Genomic DNA, 22,014 nt, shown 5'->3' on the forward strand with positions numbered 1-22,014 from the left:
CTATTTAATTTGGCAGAATGCCGCGGGACCTCACATCTGGTGACGTTTTTGGTGTGTGGATGGTAGAAGAGCTAGGAAATTCTGTTGCTATCCAAAATGAGACATAGGGGTCTGGTCCTTTCTTCCCCTTCTTTCTCTACTCTTCTTCACTTTTCCTGTTTTCAGCTTTCTCTATTCAAAGGATCACACTTATTGTAAGCCCTGCCTTTTCTCTTATTTTTTCCCCTCCTCTTTTCCTTCTTTCTTTCTTTCTTTTTAAAAAAAGATTTTATTTATTTATTTGACAGAGAGAGAGACAGAGAGAGTACAAGCAGGGGGAGCAGCATCCAGAAGTAGAAGCAGGAGCCCAATGTGGGGCTCGATTCCAGAATGCTGGGATCATGACGTGAGCTACCCAGGTGCACCCTGGACCCCGCCCTTCCTCATTTCTTCCTGCTCTTTTCCTTATTTTCTCTTTCCTGCTCTCAGCAATGTAGGGCCACTATGTTTGCTCTGGCTGGAAGTTCACTCTGGGGAGACCCCTCCCCGGAGATGCCCCTGGAAACGCACCATGTTTCCTTTCCATGTTATTTCTTGGTGTCCTTCTTGATTCATGAGGGTACTTCACTCTTTGCTCCAGACAGCGAATAGAACCAGAGAATGTGAGGTTCAAGAGTGACCAGACATCTTCTTTGGCAAGTGAGGAAGGAGAAGGGCAGAGAGTGATTTCTCCTAAGATTCAAGGGCAATTTAATGGTAGAGCCAAGTCAATGACCCCATCTTCTGTTTTGGGGTTCTCCACTTATCCCTTTTAGCCAGAAAGTCATATAGATGTGATGCCTAGTTCTTTTTAGCACTCATTTCTCTTAGTCACCGTCAGCCCTCTTAAATATTTTTCTGTGTAAATGTGTTTTCAGGGAATGGAGTCTTTCATGTGCCATTTTCTTGTGAAAAGAAGACACAAAAGATGGAGTACAGTCACAGGAGTCCCTCCCTGGGTTGTTAGGGATTTTCTCAGGAATGGTATTTTGCTCCAGGCCATTTCTGTGGATGTATTCATTCCTAAGAGCCGGTAGATGACTACGACATATAATATTCGAGCTTGAACTCCTTCCTGCCTCACTGGAGTCTCTCTGTTAATCAGGAAACCACATTTAAAGCTGTGTCCTGAACTCTGCCCAGCATGTCAGCTTGGCCAGGAAGGATAGGGAATTCCTACTGGTAGCAGCCACTGGGGACCCAGGGAGTAACTAGAGGTCAGATAGGAGCTTAGCAAGGAAGACATTGGCAGTGCAGGTACTTTTCTGAACCTGGGATTTTCTCTTTGTTTCCTGAATTCCCCCTGTGGTTGAGGTCGGACAAAATCCAGGCTATCAGCTTCCTGGGCCAGTGACCCCACACTTTGGAATTTTATGATCTAACATTTTTTTTTTTTTTTTAACCGAGAGGCTTAACATAAGATTGTTAGCTTTTATCTGGAGAAGTTAGGATGTTAAAAACAGTAAGAGCAAAATTGTCATATAATGTTACAATCCTTTCATAAAAGAAAAGATATTTTAACACCAGAAGTAGGAAGAATATAATCTCAGAATAAAAGACAGTCCTCAGGCACTTGTGTGGCTCAGTGGGTTAAGCATCTGCCTTTGGCTCGGGTCATGATCTCCAGGTCCAAGGATCAAGCCCCATATCAGGCTCCCTGCTCAGCAGGGAGTCTGCTTCTCCTTCTGCCCCTCTCCCCCTGCCCATCTGTGCTCACACACTCTCTCTCTTTCTCAGATAAAAAAAAAAAAAAATCTTTAAAAAAGAAAAAAATAATAAAGGACAGTCCTCTATACCACACACATACAGCTTCTGGAAAAAACCCTATTGTATTGTATTGTGTTTCTCTTACTTAGCCATAGGCCAGCATGAAGTTTGTCCCAGAAGCTGTGTTGGTCTGTGATGCATTGGAACCACAGCCCTCACTCTGGGGCTGGGAAGCCCCAGCCTATCTCTCCAGGGAGAGGACCAAAGGATGCATGAAGGACAGCACTGACGCATCAGTGTCTGGCACATATATGGTGTGCGTTGAGTAAATGATGCTTGTTTTTATTCTCTCCTAGAAAAGTGAAGGGCGCTATTTCATGATGACTATTTCAGTTTGGTCTTCAAGGGACACTGTTCTGTGGAGCTTGTTTTCCTTGTAAAGTAGGGTCTGATCTTCAGCTACCCAGATCTTGAGGATGATTTCATCAGTAGTCTCATGGACAGTCAGGAAAGACTTGCCTTTCCCAAATTCTCAGGCGGCTAACCCATACATAAAAATATAGTTCATTGTCTGCAAACAGAAGATAGGCTTTTTCAGACCAATCAATCGATTGGTCTGCCCAAATCCCATGTCCTTCCCACAGTGGGGTTCAGCTGGGATGGATGCTGGTGAGGCAATCACTGTGTTCACTTTCCTTGGAAAACACAGAATCCAAGCAGTAGGAATGTACTCACTGAATGTGTTCCAGCAAGCTTAAGGTAGAGCCCATTTTATTTCACTCGTACAGTTTTCCCCCTTTCCTTTGGATGTTCCTCTTCATTGAAAGACACTGAAGTATAATGGTTAAGAGGACTCTGAAGCCAGAGTGGCCGGGTGTGAATCTAGGCATTGCCTCCTACTGGGTGTGTGATATTAGGCAATTTATTTGACCTCCTTCTGCCTTTTCTTTTTAAGATTTATTTATTTATTTATTTATTTGAGAGAAAGAGAGAGCCCGCACGCATGTGAGCCCCCCAGGATGGGAGTAGGAGCAGAGGGAGAAAGAGAAAGAATCCTCGAGCAGATTTGCTATTGAGCACAGAGCCCAACGTGGGCTCCATCCTAGAACCCCAAGACCATGACCTGAGCCAAAATCAAGAGCTGGCCATCTAACAGTCCGAGTCACCCAAGCACCCCTGATCTCTTTGTGCTTTAATGTTGTCTTCTGTAAAATGGAGATAATTATAATACAATTTGCCATTTGTTTTGATAAGGAAAGGAGTTGAAATAGGTAAAGTGCTTAGAGTGGTGCATAATCTGAATGATCAACAATTATTTATTATTTATATTATTGAGGAAGTTAGTTTTGTGGTGGACATGGAAAATGGATAAAAATCAAATGGGCAGGGTTATAGATTCTAAAAAGTCAGATTCCCTTCCTATAGAGTTCACCTCTCCAAAAATCTATGGTTTCTGTTTTCACCCTTCATCGTTTCAGTAGATTTTCATATCCTGTCACTCTGTTGAGACTGTTCTTTACTGATCGCGTTTTTGGTTGGCTAGTCTCTGTTGACATGGAGAGGCTCTTTGAAGCTGTCAAGGCTTTTCTCCCCAAGGTGCTCCTTCGGAGAAGCTTCTGTTCTTGGTGAGGTGGATCCATCCCAGTGGGACTTCCCTAGGTCACCCCTTCCCAGCTTTTCCCCTTTGAGCTTGGACTTGCCTTAGTTGGTGGTATTAGGAGATGCCCCCTAACTCGTGGTAAGTCAAACATGAACCTGTCTGCTGAGACACTACAAGATGCTGAGATATTTGCACAGATATCCTCTAAAATAAGTAGCCAGGATTAGAGTAAAGCTGATTCTGGGACTAGCTTTTTATGCACTTTCTCCTATTTCAAGCCCACAAGGCAAGGTGACAGATAATGTGATTTTTTATTTTTTATTGTTTTGGCCATTTCTCCTTTCCCTGAAGAAACCTAACATCTGTTTTCCAGTGGAAGTCAATGCCAGATTGATGAGAATTTAGGGTGCCTTTTATAAGAATGTAAGCGTTCTATCTACTCTTACACGTGTGTCTAATACCTATAGTCTGGGCACTTTTCAATTTCCTCACCACACTTACAGTGATGCTTATCGGCCATTAAAATACTTTATTATAAAATATTCTGGGTACCTTGGCCACTAAAACAAATTAGTCCGCCCACCACCTATCTGCAGTGTAATGAGAAACTGAAACTGATAATTAGCTAAAACTTGCCTTCGGTAAGTCACATGATCATGATGTTCTTGTAGGAAGATTTTCCTCTCTGCTCTGCTGCATTCCTAACCCTGTAGGTGCAACTCTCCTCCCCGACTCCTTTCTCGCTTTCCAAGGCAGCCAGAATGAACTGTGTGATTGGGGTCTTGCTTGCTCACTGCCGGCTGAGGGCTCAGAGAGATGCCAGGTTTTTGAAGGGGAAGAGGAAGGTCAACTGGAAGCATGATTTCTAGCTTTGTAGTCAAGGGTTTTTTTGCCTGGATTTTGACAGCAGCCTTGCTGTCAAAATCGTGCCAAGTTCTCTGCTAAGGCATAGGCACTGTCCATCCTCTGCGGTGGGATAGTCACATCAGATGGCCCCCTGCTTGTCCTTACGGGCCAGCTGCCCCGGGAAGACAGTCAGCCTTACAGAGTAAGTGACAATATTAAGAAACTCCATGTGAGGACGGTTGAAATTAGCCAGTGGAGAACCAGGCTTCTTTCCACCCATTTCTTGGAGGTGAGAATGTCCACTTCGGGTTCTACTTTGCAATTCTGTAGATCTGGCTAGTCTGAAGATTGCACGGTGAGGAGATCCCCTTTACCCCCCTCATCCCAGGACCCTGGGGCTCTGCAGAATGAAGATTCCTTTAACAACGCAGTTCAACTTTAGGTTCTGGGACCTTGAGGTCAAGAGTACTCTTTAACTGACTCACACGATGTAAATGTACGAGGAGCTTAAAGGGAAGATGTCATTATTTAGCTCTCCAGTGAATTATAAATGTTAACCTGGGGCCACAGATCTTCCAGACCTCCTCATGGAAACTCAGGGACCCCTTCACATGCTGGATCTGGGCCGTATTCTCCTACAAGGCCTCGGCGAGCCAGAGTTTCGGCCTCCTTCTTTGGGCAAATGACTGCCAAATTCCATCTCTCGATGGCCTCCATCCTGACACTCCTGAAAGCTTGTGTGACTTCCTGCTCTGGGTGGGTAGCCATCTGGCCCTATGACAGTGAAATCCCGACTGCCACCCCACACCACCACTTCCCCCAAGAGTCTCTCCCATCATCGCCTGGGGCCGGACTTCTCCCTGCCGTTTATGAGATTTCCACTGTGGTATCCACTTGGCCTCCAGGTGAAGTTCATTCCATCTTGCCAGCCTTCCCCCCAAGCCGCTCTACCCTCTTCCCATTGCAGTGTCCTTACTTTTAACTCTTGGTTTCCATTCTCACATCTTCTAAGATGACTTTCATTAGAAGAGAAGTCAGACTGAGGAATTAGGCCCACCTCTGGCTGGCTATGGTTTACATGCTGTGCAGGAGGTAGAGAATGAGAGAATTGGAGCCAGGCTGGTGCTCAGAGGCACCCAGTGTCACTGGGTAAGTCACTGGGCTTCTCGAAGGCCCCATTTATGCACCTTTAAATTGTGGCTGCCTTGTTCACAGGCTGCTTGAGAGGGCCTAATGTCATAGAGGAGAATCAAGCCAGGAAATAGATGAAATGGGGCAGCCAAGTACCTATCTAGCTCTGGCTCTTTGTATTATGAAGAGGAGATATTTGGGATTGCAGTTCCGCATTGCTGTGGCTGTTTTGGGGCCCTTAGATGATCAGGAACATGGAGAATGCTAACATTTGTTCAGCACGCTGGTGTCACCCAGCTGCCTCAGGCTGTGCCCAGCTGCTCGAGGTGTGAGAGGATCAGTATCTCCACAGACCTTTGACGATTTGAGATATGTCATGATCAGGAACTCAGTCTCACAGGGCCTGAGAGGCCTGCCATCTTCCTGGGTGGTATCCATTCTTTTCAGGGCTGTTAGCAAAACTTTTTGTGGGGGGGATTTTTTTTTGGTGGTGGCATTTGGTTCTTTTATGGCCCTTCCTTTATCTGGACCATGAATAATCAACTGATGGATCCCTATCCCTGTTCTCATTCTCATTCCTGGGGATGCCCTACTTGGTGCTTTAGGGAAAGAAAGATGAATGGGAGATAGAGGTCATGAGGTAGAACATAGCACCTGAAAACAATCATGGAGCCCAACTGTCAGAGTTCTGGCTATCTCTGGGCTCTGAAGATGTCCTTTAGAAACTATCTACTGCTGCGTCACTTCCTGGGACTATGCTTAAGACAACCTCAGCTCCCTGTATAACAACACACTGGGACGGAGCTTAGGTGGCCTGCTGTCACCACCGGGGAGGGGGCAGGGTGTGTGCTTGGAGCTGGGAAGGAGAAGTAGAGAAATGAGCCAGGCCCACTCTAGAGCCTCTTGTCAGTCTCCCTCCCTTGGTCCCAGGGTCTTGGCCAGTCTAATTTTCTAGGCTACCATGTATCTAAACTCTTCTTTGGATGGTGCCACGCTGTTCTCAAATCACCTTCCTTCCTTTTATCCCTATAGGAATATGGGATGTAGGTATTATTTTTATTTTCTTCCTAATTCAGACGGAACCAAGAGCCCTCTGAGAAACTAGATAACTTGTTCTGGAAAGTGATAGGCTGGGGACATAAGCCCAGGCAGCTGTCACACTGTCATCTACTGCTCTCTCGGGACATTTGCCCCGGCATAAGTTTTGCCACAGGTGTCTTCTGTTTGCAAAGAACAGGAGAAAGTTCCTTCTGTGGCCGAGCAGTGTTCCTAGAGAGTTTGTGAGAGCAGGAACCTGGGGGCCCATAAGTCCCCAGGACTGAAGCAGCACAGTCCAGGGGGACAGCAGCTCAACAACGGGAGGCACCACCTTGGTCTGCCAGTGACGGAAAACATGCTAGTCATCGCGACTGTCAAGTGAGGTTTCCATAATGAGACCACACAAGGGTAGCATTTGGAAGTGCTTCATGGAGAGAGAAGTGGGATTCTCTTTTGATCTATATGCATTTTTATACCCAGAACATGGATCTGCATTTACTTGCCTTGACTTCTGAGATTAATATAATATAGAATAAAAATTTTACATACCTATCTTCAGACACATAAAATAGAAGCTATAGATTGTTTTGTTGTCATTTTATTCGTGAAGAGTTCAAAGCCCTGCCCTTGGCATGTCTAGCATGTTCTAAGTCTGTAACTGGTTCGCCAGGTGGTTGGGACAGACCGCTGAGTAGCAGGTAAGAATGGACCACTGAGGTAGACCCTTGGGGAATCTAGCCCAGAGGTTCCTCTTCTGTGATTTGCTTCCATTCCAGTCAAGACCAGCATGTGGATCATCTGTCTTTTCGTTAACCTCAGTCCTTCATGAATCTGTTAGTGTGGGTCATGGATTCGTTCCTTATGCATGCGAGCTAGCTGCATGGTCTTCCATGGCCACGGGTCACTCCCAAAGACTCCAACAGCGGCTACCATTTTGGCAACAAAAAGCCAGGAGCAAGGGGTTGGGTGCCTGAACAGGGGGTCAGATAGGAGCAGCTGTCAGGCTCAGCAGCCTTCAGGGGCTTTTGCTGGACCCACACATGGTAGTTGTTGCCCTGGGGTTCTGGAAGCATGCCGGTGACCAGTGTTTCCATCACTGGAGGTCTAGATGGAAAAACCAAGCATAGTAAAGTTAGGTGATCTGTTCAGCCCAGGAAGATCATGGCAAATTGAAGTAACATCTGTGGATGCTTTGCTCCATTGGTTAGAGTCTTGACTGGTGAACCTGGAGGGGTGGGCATCCATAGAAGCTGAGACTGAGGCTTTGCTCATTCTCATATTTCTCACAAAGGGGTGTATGATTATTGAACGTATTGACGGAGACCCCTGCTAGATGGAACGCTATTGACAGCCTAAGTCCTCACCAGGGAAGGTCCTCGAAGCCACTCTTCAGCTCCCTCCGCACAGGGTGTGGAACTGATGACAGCCTTGTGGGTCTCCACACCCCATGCCACCCCTGAGAAGTCCTGACACCAAAAGGGATGCCCTGGGAAGGGCTGCCAGAATTTCCTGTATCGCTGGGGCAGTAATCCAAAGGTCACAGACTCTGCAAAGGCACTGCTTTTGTTGCTCAGTGGAAGGCCCAGACCGCAGGGGTCCGAGTTAATTGATCACACTGGGAAGACTACTCCATTGAAGTCGGACGCAGCAGGATGAAGGAGAAGGGACTGAACTGATTAAGAATGGGCTTAACTGAAGAGCTAAACTGCCTCCAATCCGCAGAAGTAGGCAGGATGGAAATCATAAATCATAAATAAGCAAAATGCAGGTGCTAAATAAAGGCCCTTTCAATCTACCATCCCTCACAGCTTGCAAGTGTTGCAAGGTGGCAAAGCAGTGACATTGGTGTGGGTGACTGATCAGGGGTGGGCACCCTTGACACTGAGTCTGGATTCAGCTGCAGATACTTTTCATCTACAATAAGTTTATCCAAACCCTGGAGAGCAGCTGGGATGAGTAAAATGATGGACTTCGGTCCCAATGAATGAACCAAGGCGACTAGGTCGATGTCTCAATCCACCTGGAATTTTAGGAATTAAAGCTTTTAGTCAAATTATCTTAAGACAGAGTGTGAACCTCCACACCTCATGAGGCACCATCATATAAGTGCATACACACACACACACACACACACACACACACACACACACGCCATAGACCTGCATAGGTACTCTTATAGACATACATACACACATATATGTAACTAAAAGGCAGAAGACGTATAATTAAAAAGTGGCATATAAGAATACATAACATACAGAAATATATATATATACATCTTAAAACATGTATAAAAATAATATGTAAAAATATGTACTTTATATAGAATATAAATATGTAATAACACTTTACATATAAATATAATATAAATATTTACAATATATATTTTTACATAATATGTACCATTATAGTTGAATATAAATATAAAATATGTATAGTTTTATATATATGTTTTAAAGTATGTATACTTAATACAACACATACTTATATATACTTACACAGTGTATATTCTGCCTTTTTAGTTTTTCTCTGGCCAGAAGCATGACTACTTTTTATTTCTGTTCTGTTTACAGCAGTGTTACTGCATCCTATAAGGAAGTTTATCCAATACTATGTAAGATAAAAATTGAGCAGACAGAAAACCCTTCAAAGCCATAGAAAGGCATCAGGTTAGAGAATGGCCTATAGTTTCTCCCTAGGGCCAACCTGGTCAGTTTTTTTTCCTCTCTGGCATGAGAATAGCTCACTAGCTGTTTCTTTGGTTGAGTCTCAGCTGAGATTCAGAGAAGCTCACTGGGTCCACTCCCAATCAGGCTGTGCCCTGGTCCCCCAGCACACAGGCCCGATGCCTGTGTGCCTGGCGCCTGTGTGCCCGGTGGTTGAGGCAGCTGCTCTCTCGTGGCCCCTCCCACTTCCCTGATCTCGGCTATCGGTAGACAACTGAGACGTGTTTGTTTCCAAACCTGTTTACACCAGTTGTACTTTCTCCATTTAAGACATGTAACTAAATGTTATGTAAACAAATGTTGCGTGAGTGTGACAAGGAGAGGTATTTCTGTGAAGCTACACCATTGTCTTGGAAAGACTTGTCAAGGCTGAACAAAAATGATGGGCAAATTAAATAGAAACAAGATAGTCTTAAAAGATGGTGGGGAACATCATAAAAATCTAGGCAGAGTCTGTAGTCGCATTGCTTCTCAGCTTTCTTTGGAATTTTTTTTATCTTCTTTAAAGCTGGGGCGCCTGGGTGGCTCAGTGGGTTAAAAGCCTCTGCCTTCAGCTCAGGTCATGATCCCAGGGTCCTGGGATGGAGCCCACATCAGGCTTTCTGCTCAGCAGGGAGCCTGCTTCTTCCTCTCCCTCTGCCTACTTGTGATCTCTGTCTGTCAAATAAATACATAAAATCTTTAAAAGAAAAAGAAAGGAAGAAAGAAAGAAGGAAGCTAGAACCTGAAAATCATAGCAGATTTCTGGTTTATACAGGAAACTGGGACTTTCAGAGAGTGGACCCATTTTCAAAGACAAGGCATTACTCCTGTACCAAATTTGCGAATGATAGTGTACACTCATATGTTTAAATGTCTGTGAATGTGGTGCTGGTTTTGGCAGCACATCTACTAAACCTGGAATGATACAGAGATTAAGCATAGTCCCTGAGCAAGGATGACACGTAAATTCTGTGAATCTATATAATAAGTATCAATGAGTATATCTAGGTAGATAGATACATAGATAGATAGATAGATTGATAGATAATATAATGAGATATCATAGAGATAGATAATATAATGAGAGTATCACTTTTATGATTCCATGCTTTAACTGGTTTTTTTAGATCGAGTGTCAACCCAGTCATGTACGGGAATGTCTCTTTTGCAGCTGTGGTCTGTTGTGTAAAATACACATGTCCACTGAGCCCGTCAAGATGCTTATACTACGCAGGTTACAAGAGAACTGAGCCAGGCTGGGGAGAGAGCAGACAGACACAAGTCTTCCCGATAGTGCTCATCAAGGACCCATGTAGCTGGGGGACGCTGTGGGAGAACTGTCTATGAAAGTTTGCTGACTTCACTCACTTTCTTTCTCCTACTCCCCCCCCCCCACCTCTTCTCTTTTCCTCTCTGCCTCTCTCTCCGCTCTCCCTAACCAATGTAGTTTAGTTCAGAGGACTCTGAAATCAATAAGGGAGAGAGTATTTGGAGTTGAACAACAGTATATTTCAAAGTGTGCTTCTTTCTTTCTTTTTTAAGATTTTACTTATTTATTTGAGGGAGAAGCAGACTCTCTACTGAGCAGGGAGCCCAATGCGGGGCTTGATCCCCATGGGGGCTCAATCCTGGGACTCCCTGAATCATGACCTGAGCTGAAGGCAGACGCTTAACCTACTGAGCCACCCAGGTGTCCCTTCAAATACTTGTTTCAAGAAAGGTAGTCTTTGGCTTAAAAAACATTTGAAATATTTGTTTGTTTATCTTTGTTTACACCCCCTCCAACACACACAGAAGGAGAGAGGGAATTCCTGTAAATAATGAGATGATGCAATTTGATTTATTAATATGTGACTTCCATTGGATAGTTCAGGAATACACCTACTTCCCATGAAGTGAGATTGGGATATAAGGAAAGAATTCTTTTGTAGGTATCCCCACATCCAATGTGTTTTAGGTCAGTTTTCTATCCTCCCTGTCTACAAACATTTTGGAAAGACCATCCTCTGTCTCTGTGGCTGGTGTCTTTCACAACAACAGTCATATGAACGTGCTTTAATTTATGCTAACCTGAAATGCTTAAAGTCATCAAACAGGTAGGATTATTGGGTTCCTGTTCATCCGGGGAATGCAGATCCCAAAGATAAGGATGCCAGAACACAGACGTCGTGGGAAAGCATGCATACCCACCTCCAACAAATAAGACACCATCCTTCATTTCAGTAATAGCTCTTCAGGGTTTAATTTTGATAGATGGTGAGGTATTTTATTCTAGCACATAAACCAGATGTTTCTCTCAATTTAATGGGGAACAACTGATGGCTGCCAGATTAACTAGGAAAGAAATGTTTCTCTCTGCAGTTCTGGACAATAATGCAATTTAATGGCATTTCACCTGGGCGGACTTCTAAGATGGATGCGTTTGTCTTTTGCCTCTCAGGGCATAGGTCCAAATTTGGAGCAGATGGTGAAAAAGATGGATGGCCACAGAGATCTCCAGGTGAAATTGGTTGGATTTTCTCAATCCTCATTAATTCCTGGTTGACCATTATCCATCTCCATCTCTCTGACCCTCCGTAATGAATTCTGATTTCTGAGGATTTTCTGGTTCCAGAATAACCAAAATGTTCTGACTACAATCTGAACAGATTGAAAGAAGCAGTCACCTGCTATTTTTCAGGCTTTTAGAAGAGAGGGGCCACCTCAACCTGAAATCTTGTCCTTCCTTCGAGCAATGGGAGATTTTCTTTCCTGGTAATGGGACAAAACTGGGCAGGGTATGAATTCGAAAGCTCAGGGAGTAAGTTTAAGACACAAGTTTCTTCCGCTGTTGTTCAGGTAAAAGCAGAGACCTTTGGGTTCTTAGATTAAGTTTAATGAGAGACTCACTGCCCATCACTAAGCAAGACAGACGGGGTCACTCCTGCTATGGAACAAGATATAAGGAGAAGCTGATGATTGTGGGAAAACCCCAGAAGCATTGTTTCAGGCCATGGAGGTAGAGAGGAGACCCCCAAGATCAAAGGAAGGAGGCACCCATGGGAAGTACTAGGAACAGCAACGCCTTGTTTGATTTAATTAAAACAATGCCTGTGTGAGCTTCTTGATCTACGGCCTGATATTCTCATTTACTCCCACATTAGGGTAGGCTTATTGACATAATTGTTTTTGCTCATATTGAAGACTTTCCTGCTAAACAATTTGTATTACTGTTATTTTTTATTGCAATTGTATTAGCCCCCGTTCTGAGCCAGATGCCTTCAGTTTATAAACATTGTCAAAGACGCTTAATAAGAGGACAAATGATCCCCATTTAGGATGGGAACTTATGGGTGACTGACAAGGTGAGCGTTAAACCTTTGGTTGCCATAGACCTACAGACACCTATGTATCCGCACGTGTTGGAGGAAGGAAACATACCGGTGAACAAAATCTGGCAGATCACAGGGGTTTAAGACCACAGAAGAAAATGCCCAGGAGATGTACAGTTAGTTTTAAAAGCTAAATAAGTGGGGCATTTTCCATGGGCCTTTTCTTCACTTGAGCAGAATGACAGTATTTTACTAGTCGACCAAGACATGAATCAAGATTTAAACCAACTTCTCACCTTTCATGCAAAGCCTAACCTCAGTAGTTACTAAAAATAAATGAGATTTAAATAGATGTAGAAGCACCTATTTTATTTCCAATTTCATGCTCCTGTATTTTGCACTGTGGTTTTTAGATCTGTTTGTGAAGGCTGATTGGGGCAAAGAACAGCCCTGAGAGACAGCTGGGAAGGAAGCAGGCTTTCAGGTCCATGACAGAGTCCCAGGCTCTGGGTTCAGCTGTTACCAACTCACCAAGTGACCTCAGGCCAGTTTCCTCCCTTTGAAAAATGGGAACAATTACACAAACTGTCTTTTTACGGGATGCAGTGGTGTCTGTGATTGGCACCATTGGTGGTTTTAGGCTGAGAGTCTGAGGGTGTAACTCTCCTCTTTTCCTCAGGGACCACGAGTGTAGGTCAGGGATCCAAGTCCAGGGAGGACATTGGATTTAATTTCTCTCTAGTCTACATAGCAGTTCCAGCGTCCAATAACCCATCGTCATTCGGACTGGAGTCAAGGAGAGGTACACGCCATTTCTCCACATCCTGACATTCTCCTGGATTACCAGCTCTCTGTCATATCTCCCTGCTCACAGGGCTGGTGACCTGGGCGAGGTCTCCATGGGTCCCCTCCTTTTGCTTTCACCTGCTATGCGTTTCACCAATAACTGACTTCCAAGTGAATAGGAATTCTTGTTCACAACTATTCTCATGCGCATTATTTTGCTTTCTCAAGAATGGGTACTAAGTTCTGATCGTGTGCAGGCACCGTGCTTAACACTTTTTCCATCATCCTCTCGTTAACTGGAGAGAACTGTGGAGAAGAAAGGGACAGGAGTCCCCCAGACCAGGCAGCTGTCCTGTGGGGGTGGGGAGGTTCCCTCCCCAGCCTCTCAGTCTTTAAGGCTGCCTTGTGCAGCTGTCTTCCAACTGTTCGCTCTCCACCTGGTCCATTCTGCAGGCCACCACCAGACGTGTCCCCTGTACCGCCGTCCTGCTAGGGTTTCTGCCTCGTAACCTGCCCAGCGTTGTATGCACACCAGCCCTCCAAAAACTAAGCACGTCTCTTTTCCCTTCTGCTTTCCCCAAACCCGTTCTCAGCTGCCAGCAAAATGTGTTGTTAACCCAAATACTCTTGTGCCTCTGCACATTATCCTTCCTTTCGGCAATTCCATCTCCCAGCCTCTGAGCTGCCCTTCAGGGCCACGCATAAATCCGGATCCCCGAAGCCTTCCCTGACTGGCCCAGCTAGAGATCCTTTCTCTCCCCTCTAGCTGTGGTACTGATGGTATGGTGTGTGGGGCCTGGCTGGGTACTCTTGCTTTCTGTTGTCATGATCCCTAGAAGGTTCTTGGGCTTCCAGATGAGGAAGCTACAGAGAGGTTAGTGATGGTGCTGGGGCCAGAGGCCCATTCCCATTCCCACCAGTCCCAGACTGGTGATCTTTTTCTACTACAGCGTTTTACCTTCTGTCCTTTCTTGGAGGACAAGGACTCTACCCTGTCTATATTCAAAGTTTACCTAGCATCCTGCGTAGCACCTTGTATCTAGGGGTTAATCAATAAGTATTTATTGAAAGAAAGCAAAAGAAAGAAGATAAGAAGGGAAAAAACAGTAATAACTAACCCTTATATGGCCCTTTTGTTTTAACTTAATCCCCTTTCTAGTTGACTCCCTTTAAGTCCCTAGGGGGCGCCTGCGTGGTTCAGTCAGTTAAAGGTCAGACTCTTCATATCACCTCAGGTCTTGATCTCAGGGTTGTGAGTTCAAGTCCTGTTCTGGGCTCCATGCTGGGCGTGGAACCTACTTAAAAAAAAAAAGAAATCCCTACGAAATAGGTCCTGTTATTCTCAGCCTCATTTTACAGGTGAGAAGACCAAGGCAAGAGAGACTAAAGTGACTCGCTCGAGGTCACAGAGCTGATAAGTGAGTGTCAGGACTTGAACCCAAGGGGTCTGGCCACTGAGCCTGTGCTCTTCTTCCACCGTGTTCTGCTGCCAAGTCATAAAGGATGGACAGACAGGGAAAGATACATAAAGAAGGATGAGCCTCAGATCGGTGCCCAAGACAACAGAGCAGAGGACATTTAGATGATGCTGCCATGTTCTGTCTTCTTTGAATTTCCATTGAGAAGGAGTAATGGCCGGACCACGGGGTTTGTCCCTGCTGCCTGGATCATGGGTTGCCGTGAGACTCCCTGAAGGCATGGCACCCAGATTGGCAGCCTTGTATCCCAGTCGTTATAGGAGGCTTGGTCTAGGGACTGTTAAACCGCTCCTGCGCCCCCAGCCCAGAGTCCCTAAGCTGGGGAACGGTTGCTGCTCTCTCCCCAGATGCTCCTTCCAGAGCTTGTGCTTTTCACGGAAGGCTGCCTTCAAGGGAACAGTCACAGACTTAAAATCACCACAACTAGACATGAGTAACAAATGCGTCAAGTTTGGCTAAAGCAAGCTGATAAAGAATATTGAATGGGAGCTTTTATCTTTAGAAGCATGACTGTTAATGTGGCTGATTTCTAACTAGGCTCCCAGTAGCTATTGGGATTTCTGCTCACGCTAGCGCCACTCAGACTTACACACAGAAGAATCTATCTTAAACGTATTGTGAACTTTAGAGCATGTTAGCGGAAGTGGCCTATCATTCAGGAGCATGGGAAGATAATTTTGCCAGCATTGAGAGAACACTTTGCACCCAGAATCCTAGAGGGAACAGAATACTACTCCAGCTTTGATGAATCACAGCTGAATCATGTTTAAGTGTGTGCTGCATTTTGAGGGATTCCCTTCTCCCCCCACCCCTCCCCGCCCCTGCAGGGTGAAAAGCATTGCTCTTCCTGTGTAAAACCATTATTTACAGCCAAGACCACGAAAATGTTTTTGTGGTGATGTTGTGAACGCATCAAGTGTTTGTTGTGGTCCAACTAAGACAACTTTATAGGTTGATGAAAAGTGATTTATCTTTCTTCTAAGGAGAACATTTAGTTCTCTGTCTGCCTCTTGGACTCCACGCAAATCTGTCTGGCCCCACCCCTTGCTGCCCTCCCGGATCAGCACCACCCTCTTGGATATCTCCTGGTACATTTTTATGACCACGGACCTGTCTGTTCCTAGTAATTAAGAACTCTCTGAGCAACATGAACGTAGGTTACTGTTCATTTGGTTTCTTGGAAGCACTGGGTGTGTGCGAGGGTCATTTTTCACCAAAAGACAAAACCAAAGAGTGAGTCCGGGAAGTAAAGAATGAATGGACCAGGTAGCTTGCTGTTCTTAGCCCCCAGGGGACTGTAGGCATTGTTGCTCGAGTGGACAGAGCCCAGACCGACCCTGAAGGAAGATCTGGGTTCACGCTACCGCACTGGGTTTTAACTTCTTGTAACCCTGAGCAAAAGAATTCACTTTTCCAAATCTCAGTTCCTATCTGTGGACTCAAGATGACAAGGCCTAGCTTACAGGGTTATTGAAAGGATCACAGACACTGGATGGGAAGTGCCCGGCACTAGTGTGCTGTGGCGGCTGGTGGTTTTCCTTGTTATTTCTGCTGTTGTCCTCTCTGCCATTACTACGGCCTCTCCAAGCAGCTCTTGTATGTGGGAAGCACCAAGGGGAACTTGACCCCTGCTTCTTCCCATGCACGTAGGACACAGCTTTAACCCGCCAGACAACTTGCTATCCTTACCAGAGCACTGTCCTTGCTCTAAATACAGTAAAAGTAAACATAAAAGTGCGACTACATAGGGATGAAAACAAAGAATGACGAGCTGCTTCTCTCCAACTGGGGGACCCACCCACAAAGGCGGGGCTCACAGGTGAGCCCTAGGGGCCAAAATTCAATCCCGCATGGATTCTGTCCTTATGAAGCTTACCATCTACCAGGAAGGAGGAAATGCCCATAAACATCCAGGAAGTTGGGTAGAAAATGGTAAGACCATAGGAAAGACAGTACTCATGGGCTATAGAGTTTGGGAGAAGAACAAAATTTTAGCTAGAGTTGGGACATGCAGGTTTTATGAAAGAGGCAGCTTGGTTAGGATCCTTAGGAACACAGATTTTGGGGTTGGGCCATTAGGTTCAAACCTTGGCCTTACTACTTCCTTGTTTTGGGCTACTTGAGCAGGCTAGGTCACATCTCTGTGCCTCTGCTTCCCCATCTTTAAAATGGGTATAATAATAATATCGACCTCTCAGGGTTGGTGTAAGGATTCAGTGAGATGTGTGACATGCTTAGAACAGGTTTGAATTTACCCTCCAAGCAAAGGTGGGCAGAAATGTTTCTAGATGGAGGAGTAACAGGAACTAAGGCAGAGCCTGCTCTGAGGTACAGGGTGGGAGAAGATGAGGGGGGGAATGCCGCTCGAGCTGAGACTATGGATGTTGTGGAGTGTGGGCCAGGGGCCTTAGACTTTACTGAAAATGTGCAATGAAATCAGTCTTCTAGAGTTCCATTGTCCGTGCGTGTGAAGCCAGAATCTGAACGTGTCTCCGGGTAGGTCTCTACATTTCCGTGGCAGGGAACATGGCAATGAACCAGATGCCAGTGGGCATGAAGTTGAAACTTGGATTAACAGGGCTCAACACATAGGCCTGAAATGATACCTCAGGGAAGACAAGCAGCGGAGCCTGAGCAGGAAGCAAAACCGGGGAGCGAAGGGAGGCGAGGGGCAGAAGGAGGGGGGCGGGGCGGCAGGAAAGGTCACACCATTACCCCCATCTACTGCTTCCTTTTTAGGGTACAGATTTTTTTTTCTTTAGGGTATAGTCAGCTGTTTTGTTTGTCTTCATGTGTCGTTTTATTTCTTTTGAGCTTTGGGATGCGTGTGTCATCTTTACCTTCTGTGCTAGGGTGGCGGGGAGTAGGGTGGGGTTGATGAAAGCTGACTTTTGGAGACTTTGGTTTCAGTGACCTATAGATGTATGCTTTGTCAGGATGTGGATGTTGCCCTCTTCTAGGCACCTAGAGCAGGATTCTGTAGGAACTGGGAAAGGGCTGTACAGTGTTCACAGCCGAGAGGATGACTTCTTCTTTTGGTCTTTAAATGAAAATTGGAGGGTTTGAATGCCTCAGGTTTGGTTTACTTTTGACTTTAGCTGTGTAAAGGCTATCTTCAATTTTTAAAATAATCATAAGTAAGTAATATTGTTTTCAAGTTAGATTCATTGTTTTTAAGTGTTACGGGGATGTGGGACAGTTCCTAAGACCCCATGGAAGTCTTTTAAAATTCGTTGCGGAATTGGGCACCTGGGTGGCTCAGTCAGCTAAGTGTCTTAACTACGGTTCAGGACATGGTATCAGGGTCCTGGGATTGAGCACCGCATCTGGCTCCCTGCTCAGCGAGGAATCTGCTTGTCCCTTTCCCTCTGCCCCTCCCCAACTTGTTCTCTCTCTCTCTCTCTCTTTCTCAAATAAGTAAAATCTTTTAAAAAAATAAAATTTGTTGTGGAACAACGTAGTATACAATAAATCTATATAAGTACCACATCAAGATCAAATACCATAAAATGTCTGTGTGTAGCCTGGGAGCAGGGAAATGAGAAAGTGCGATTTATAATGTAATCTGTTGTTCTAGAACTCACTATGTATCTCCCCACCAAGTGACTGGGAGGGAGACACCAGCTCGTCCACTGTTGGAAGTGGGGTCTTCCGGTCCCGGCTGGATTTCTCCTGCAGTAGAAGCTTTCCCAAAGAGATCTTGAATGTTCTTCAGACTGGTGCCTGGGCCCTCTTTCAAGGGTTTCCTTGTAACCCAGGAAGGTCCACAAGCACATTCCTAAATGATGGGAAGTATTTGTTGATTTGGTCTTTAAAGGCATTTTTTCCATAGTCCTCTAGTGTTTCTTTATTAGAACGTTAGATTCCAATAGTCTTGGAAACTATTACTTATCCATCACACTCTTGCTGAAGAGTGAAGTTTGCCCCCAGCTGTGACAGCCAAGTCGCACTAACTTCAATGGGAATGACACATGTTTGGGCAGAGGCAGAATTTAGCTTTTAAACTTTGGCTTAACGGGCCTGTTTAGTATATTATGTAAGAAGGAGTGAGGTCATAAAAAGAGCCATGTCTCCTACCTTGAACCAAAAGTCGTCCTTATTTGGTGTTTCCAAAACTAGAAAACAATACAGGCAACCAGCTCTCTCTGGACCAGGAGAGAACTAATGGCTTCCTTGTTCTAGACCATGGGTTTTGTGACAGTGTCAGCAAAGCAGGCTTCCTGCTGCTTTTAGCACTTGAGGTTTGGACCAGTTTCATTGACCTGCTCTGTCTGCTTGGAAGGAACATTCTGGAAGTCTACTGAAGCCCCACCTGCCTTTGGGACACCCAGTATCATTGAGGGGAAGCTCTGCCATGGGGTCCTGGGCCTAGGATCCAAGGGAGGGAGCAGCAGGTGTCAGCCCTCCAGTCCTGCTGCTTCTGCAGGACCCTGCAGCCGCTGAGTCTCAGAAGACCTAGCATTACACTTCTCTTGGATCATCCTTTTGGCTGAGCTGAAGGTAGATCAAATTTCACCCTTAAATAACCATCTTCTGTCTGTGTACACAGTCACAGCCATTAGTCTTAAAAACATCAAACTCAGCCCATGGATCTGGACCGGCTTCTTGTTCAGACCTTAACTTTGGAGGCCACTCTTTTCTGCTTTCTCAAGTCTCTGAGAACACAGCCTACTCCACGAGTCGTAAAAACCCCATGCTGGGACACACGTGATTCAAGGGGGAAGCGAATGAAGAAGATTCTTTCACTTCTCCTTCCTGGGACCTACATCCGTTTTGGTATCCTACTTGCATCCAGCAAGAAATGCCAGAAGATGAAAGCATAGCACTCTCATTCTTTTTCTTGGGAAGAAGAGGTTATGCAAAGGAGGCCTATGTCCCTGCAGAGTGGGTGAGAAGCCTGGCAAGAGATTTGTCTCATTTAAGAAGTAAATATATTCAGTGGAAGCAAAGATGCTGCCAAGTAAATTTATTCCATTTTTAGGGAGAAAAGGACAGGAGCTTTGCTGCTCCTTTAGGTTGCTTCTGGGTATACATTTCTGCATGAGGTTCTCTAAAAAAGCCAGAACGCAACAGCAGCTTGTGTGAAACGTGACCACTTCAGCCTGCCCAAGACTTTGAGAAACAAAAGAGAAAGCAGAGGGTAATTGATTCTGTTCTCCAAAGGCCCATCCTGACACGGAACGGAATCCTGGCTTGGTTTCTTCCGTACAGGTGTTTAGTCTCTACCAGCAGGAGGACACAGATGGAGTCTACCTTTCTGCAGATGTCTTTAAATGTCAAAAACATGAGGAGGAAACCCATTGACTTTTGTCATCGTGACAGTGCAGTATATTCCTTAATACTGAGGTAGCCATGCCCCAAATGATGCTCCCATCAACGGGATGAGGAGAGATTTTATAAGAAGGCAGAGAATCTCTTATCATGGAAAGCAACTTGTGTCACAGCCAGGAAGCTGCGGAATCTTTCTCAAATTTTTGCTTGAGAGCTAGATGTGAAACTTATTCCTTCACCACGTATCAGTTCTGACAGAGCAACAGTGTAAGAACATGAGAATCCATGCTTCAGCAATGGGAAGCTTCAAAATCTTCAGTCTGCTACTAAATGTAAAATTTAGGAACCCTGTGGTTTAATGAAAATGATTGCTTCTGGGAGCAGTTCAGTAGGGATGTCATGTCAAATTAAGTTTTATTTAGTGGGTTTTGTCCGATCGGGATATTCACCAGTCTGGATCCCAACACTGTACAGGCTTGCTGCATTGACAGAAGTGAAGCTAGTCCCCCGTCCTTTCAATGAGGTCACCTTGACTGGCTTGTTTGAATGCTCTGTGGTTATGGGGACCTCATAGCCCCAGTGAACAAGCGAGGAGCCTCGTAGGAGGCAGATCTCAAGGCAGAGACTCCTCGCTCGCAAGGTTTAGAAAATTCAGTGTCTTGAGCTGAAATTGTGCTTAACTAAATATAGAGGGCTAAAAGAGAATCCTTCCATGGGAGGGCTCCCTTAATTAGCGTGGTTCATCTACACTCCTCTGTGTGTGCTGACTCGTGCCTAAACATTGGAGGCCAAATCTAAAAAAGAGAAAAAGTAAGCCTGTGGCTCAGTCCTAGGAAAGACGTAGAGCAACAGAATATAATCCTAGACAGGGGGAGCCTATGAGATGCCCGTGTTGGAGAGAGGGGCACCAGCTTCGCGGAATCACTCTCGTTAACTAACTTCACAGTGTGGCTTTGCAAGTGCCGATACCATATTCAGTTTTTCTCCACTTGTCGTGATCCTGCTGTTTTCAAAGCATTTCATGATCCAGGTCTCAAACGTCAGATAAGATCAGAAGTTCTGAGAAGGTGTTAGCCTCTGATGCTCACTGTACTTTGAATATTTCCACCTTGCCATTCCCCAAAAATGCTCAGATAAGGTAATTTTTTAAAAAGATTTTTATTTATTTATTTGACAGAGATCACAAGTAGGCAGAGAGGCAGAGAGGACAAGGCAGGATCCCTGCTGAGCAGGGAGCCTGATGCAGGGCTCGATCCCAGGACCCTGAGATCATGACCTGAGCCAAAGGCAGAGGCTTAACCCACTGAGCCACCCAGGCACCCCAGATAAGGTAATTTTTTTAAAAAGATGGCCCACCAACAGTGTAGGAGGGTTCCCCTTTCTCCGCATCCTCACCAGCATCTGTCATTTCCTGACTTGTTGATTTTAGCCATTCTGACTGGTGTGAGGTGATATCTCATTGTGGTTTTGATTTGTATTTCCCTGATGCCGAGTGATATGGAGCACTTTTTCATGTGTCTGTTGGCCATCTGGATGTCTTCTTTGCAGAAATGTCTGTTCATGTCTTCTGCCCATTTCTTGATTGGATTATTTGTTCTTTGGGTGTTGAGTTTGCTAAGTTCTTTATAGATTCTGGACACTAGTCCTTTGGTGCAGCCACTCTGGAAAACAGCATGGAGGTTCCTCAAAATGTTGAAAATAGAACTGCCCTATGACCCAGCAATTGCACTATTGGGTATTTACCCTAAAGATACAAATGTAGTGATCCAAAGGGACACATGCACCCGAATGTTTATAGCAGCAATGTCCACAATAGCCAAACTATGGAAAGAACCTAGATGTCCATCAACAGATGAATGGATCAAGAAGATGTGGTATATATACACAATGGAATACTATGCAGCCATCAAAAGAAATGAAATCTTGCCATTTGCAACAACATGGATGGAACTAGAGCGTATCATGCTTAGCGAAATAAGTCAAGCAGAGAAAGACAACTATCATATGATCTCCCTGATATGAGGAAGTGGTGATGCAACATGGAGGCTTAAGTGGGTAGAAGAATCAATGAAACAAGATGGGATTGGGAGGGAGACAAACCATAAGTGACTCTTAATCTC

The 22,014-nt window shown here is 45.1% G+C and overlaps 1 protein-coding gene and 1 non-coding gene across 4 annotated transcripts in view; both read left to right on the forward strand.

The window, feature by feature from the left end:
• SAMD4A (sterile alpha motif domain containing 4A) overlaps window positions 1-22,014 on the forward strand; it is a 207,686-nt gene that overhangs the window by 75,684 nt on the left and 109,988 nt on the right. The gene's annotated exons all lie outside the window — the stretch shown is intronic.
• On the forward strand, window positions 9,934-10,039 carry LOC132000429 (U6 spliceosomal RNA). Its single transcript, XR_009399303.1, has one exon. It is a non-coding gene; the product is annotated as a U6 spliceosomal RNA (small nuclear RNA).

Source organism: Mustela nigripes, chromosome 13 (genome assembly GCF_022355385.1).
Source record: "Mustela nigripes isolate SB6536 chromosome 13, MUSNIG.SB6536, whole genome shotgun sequence".
Lineage (NCBI taxonomy): Eukaryota > Metazoa > Chordata > Mammalia > Carnivora > Mustelidae > Mustela > Mustela nigripes.